Source organism: Mastomys coucha, unplaced genomic scaffold, assembly GCF_008632895.1.
Source record: "Mastomys coucha isolate ucsf_1 unplaced genomic scaffold, UCSF_Mcou_1 pScaffold5, whole genome shotgun sequence".
In the NCBI taxonomy this organism is placed as follows: domain Eukaryota; kingdom Metazoa; phylum Chordata; class Mammalia; order Rodentia; family Muridae; genus Mastomys; species Mastomys coucha.
The window spans coordinates 83304601-83308283 of NW_022196911.1; the positions used below are offsets into that span (position 1 = coordinate 83304601).

The 3683-nt window shown below is 43.3% G+C and overlaps 1 protein-coding gene across 2 annotated transcripts in view; it reads left to right on the plus strand.

The window, feature by feature from the left end:
* Positions 1–3683, plus strand: part of Tex14 (testis expressed 14, intercellular bridge forming factor) — a 75634-nt gene that overhangs the window by 2168 nt on the left and 69783 nt on the right. The gene's annotated exons all lie outside the window — the stretch shown is intronic.

A 3683-nucleotide genomic window follows, 5' to 3' on the forward strand; every position in this document is an offset into this window, starting at 1 on the left:
AATGCCTTGGCTAATTCAAGGCCTGGGCATCCTAAACCTTTCCCTACTACCCTGGCCCAATCGGGGATGTGGCCAGTGGCCACTTTTACCTGAAAACTCACATGGCTGGATGGCTTTGTCTCCTGCCAGTACTGCATCCCTTTTCTTTTCCCTCTTCGTCTTGTTTGTCTTGTTGTTGGCTTTTTTTGTGTGTATGTGTGGTTTTTCGAGACAGAGTTTCTCTGTGTAGCCCTGGCTGTCCTGGAACTCACTCTGTAAACCAGGCTGTCCTTGAACTCAGAAATCTGCCTGCCTCTGCCTCCCAAGTGCTGGGACTAAAGGCGTGCGCCACCACTGCCCAGCATTGTTGTTGTTTTTGAGACAAGGTTTCTCTGTGTAGTCCTGGCTGTTCTGGAACTTACTCTGTCAATCAGGCCGGCCTCGAACTTAGAAATCTGACTCTGCCTCCCAAGTGCTGGGTTTAAAGGCATGTGCCACGCTGCCTGGCCATCCCCTTCTTCTTTTCCCAGTCCTGGCGAATCTCCCTGCATCCTACCATGCAACTCTAGGTATCCCACACTGCTCAGCCATTGGCTGCTGGCATCTTTTTTAAAGATTTATTGATTGTTATATGTGAGTACACTGTAGTTGACTCATACGCATCAGAAGAGGGTGTCAGATCTCATTACAGATGGTTGTGAGCTACCATGTGGTTGCTGGGATTTGAAGTCCAGAACCTTTGGAAGAACAGTTGGTGCTTTTACCTGCTGAGCCATCTCTCCAGACCTAGGCTGCTTGCATCTTTATTGATAGATCAAAAACCAACTGGGGACAAGGATCTTCAGCCTTTGGACACACAGATTCAAAGCATTAGCACCAATCTCCAACACTAAGGACTTCTTATCTCATGCAGTTTCTGTGGTTCAGGAATCAGAATGGATTCAGGGGTACCATCATCTGAAGGCTTGACTGGATGAATGGGGGCTTCAGTTAAAATATAGCACACTAACACTGCTGGTGCTGGGGTTGGTCCCCCACTGCACTGCTGGAGTGTCCTCACGGTCCCTCAGAATCAGTAATCCCAAAGAGATCAGGCAGATCATGTCGATCTCACTTTGGAGATGACTCCTTTGTTTTTTAATATTTATTGTGTGTATTTTTGTGTGTGCACGCATGGACACACATGGAACCATGCATGCGTATGCCATCATGCCTGAGTAGAGAACAAAGGACCACCTGTGGGAGTCAGTTCTCTCCACTATGTGGGTCTCAGAGATCCAACTCTGGTCATCAGGCTCAGTGGCCTTCATCCAGGTAACTATATTATTCTTGTAATATACTGAGTTAACAGAACAACCTGAAATGACCCTCAAGAGTGTAAATGCCAGGAGGAGAGAGTCATAGTTCCTTCCTCAGAGGGTGTCTATTACACCATCTTCATTTCCATAATAGAAAGTCAGTAAATCAGTAGATTTTATTGGATATTTTTCTTTATTTACATTTCAAATATTTTTCTCCCCTTTGGAAACTCCTGTCTCATTCCCCCTCCTCCTGCCTCTATGAGGGTGCTCTCCAACCCATCCACCCACCCATTCCTGTCCTCCGGCCCTGGCATTCCCCTACACTAGGGCATGGAACACCCTTAGGCCTAAGGGCTTCTCTTTTCACTGATGTTCAACAAGGCCATCCTCTGCCACATATGTGACCAGCGCCATGGGTCCCTCCATGTGTATTCTTTGGCTGGTGGTCCAGTCCCCAGGTGCTTAGGGACAGGGTGTGTCTGGCCTTTTAGTACTGTTGCTCCCTCCGAGGGGCTGCAAACCCCCTCTGCTCCTTAAGTCTCTTCTCTAATTCCTCCATCGGGGACCCCTGCACTCAGACCCTTCTTCATGGGTCTCTCACTTTATTTAGCCTCTTGGATGTTGGGATTACAGGAATGTCCTAGTAGGCTTGGCACCAAGGTCTTTGATAGTGCACACAATTAAAATGGAAAAAAGAAAAGAGGGAGGGAGTCAGAGCTGGTGGCTCAAGATAAGCTCACTGCTTGTAAATTGGCAAAAACATTTGAGCTCTTTTTTACTCTTCTGGGGCCAGAGCAACAAGCTGTTAGAAAAAGACAATCACTTGGGCCTGAGAGAAAGAAAAAGAAAAAAACACACACGCTCTCACATACATTCAACTGATGAAGCAAAGGGGGCGCCAACAACTTTATTTTTGTCCTCAGGCTTTTATACCTCCTCAGATAAAATTCTCTACTTAAGAAGAAAATTTATAGTTCGAGGCCAGCCTGGTCTACAGAGTGAGTTCCAGGACAGCCAGGGCTACACAGAGAAACTCTGTCTTTAAAAAAAACAAAACAAACAAAACAAAACAAAACAAAACAAAAAAAAGAAGAAGAAGAAGAAAACTTAGCTCATAGCTGTAAAAGCAGTTGTTATAAGAACAGGTAGACTCATCAAACAGTAGTTCATGTCACAGGCAGTAAGGTTTAAGGAGTTAACAGCAGAACTGCTTACGAGGTTTTCCAGTAAGACTTGTACATGCGAGGCCAGCCTGGTCTACAGAGTGAGTTCCAGAACAGCCAGGGCTAATCAGAGAAACCCTGTCTCAAAACAAAACAAAACAAAACAACAGCAAAAACAAAAAAATAAAAAAATTTGTACCTGACTAGATATTCCTTATCTATTTTTTAGCTTCACAAATTTATAAGTTCAAAGCAATAGTTTTTATATCATAAATTATCAAGAGCAGGTCATTTATCTTTTATCTTATTTTTAAAGTTTTAGATAGTTAAATTAGTGAATTATCTATTTTCTGTTTGTGTGTTATCATCATCTGGACCTACTTAGCCTAGAGTGAATGTTTTTCCTTAATCATAAAGCTATCCCAAGCCTATTTCTCTTCCTTGTGCAATTTATGCAATTTATGTGCAGGTTCTTAGAAGTTTTTTGAAGCTTACTTATTTTGGGGGGGCTTAAAATTACTTGAATCTCAGCAGTTTTATAAAATTGTTATCAGAAATTATGAAACCATTAGTTTATCTAAACAGCATTATTACATGAAAGTGCATCTTCATATTGATTCTGCAGGAAATCTGCCCAACAGAGTGGGTTAATATCCAGGAAACAGTAGGCAGTGAGGGTCTCTCTACTCATGCCAGATATATGCCACACCCTTCATAGTCACGCAAAAACAGCCACCTCCAGGAAACTCACTCATTTGCTATACGCTTTTCTGGATAGCCTCCGCAAACCATGTCTCCAAAAGAAAACAACAAAGACTCAACTTTTTAATTTCTTTTTTCCCTTTCTCAGTCCATTTTGGCCTCCATCCCATGGCAATCCACTTACTTTTACTCCCCAAAGGTTTGGATTACAGTTGTGAGTACCATGTCTGCAAAGATAATTCTCCTAACAAGAAGTCGAGCTAGGCGGGTGGTGCACAGGTGCATCCTTGTAGGGCTGCCTGCCAGGGAGAAAGGGATTGAAAGCAATGTGCAGCCAGGCATTTCTCAGACACCAACCACTGTGAACAGAAAGAATACATCTCTATGTCAGCTTTCTCTAGCATAACCCATGGCCCACAATATCCTTTCCAAAGCAGAGGGAAAATGGCACCACCTTTCTTTTTCCCTCTTATCTGTCTCTCCCAACAAAGTTTCAGAGTCTTGCAACTTGCTTGTCTTGCTTTTTTTTTTTTTTTTT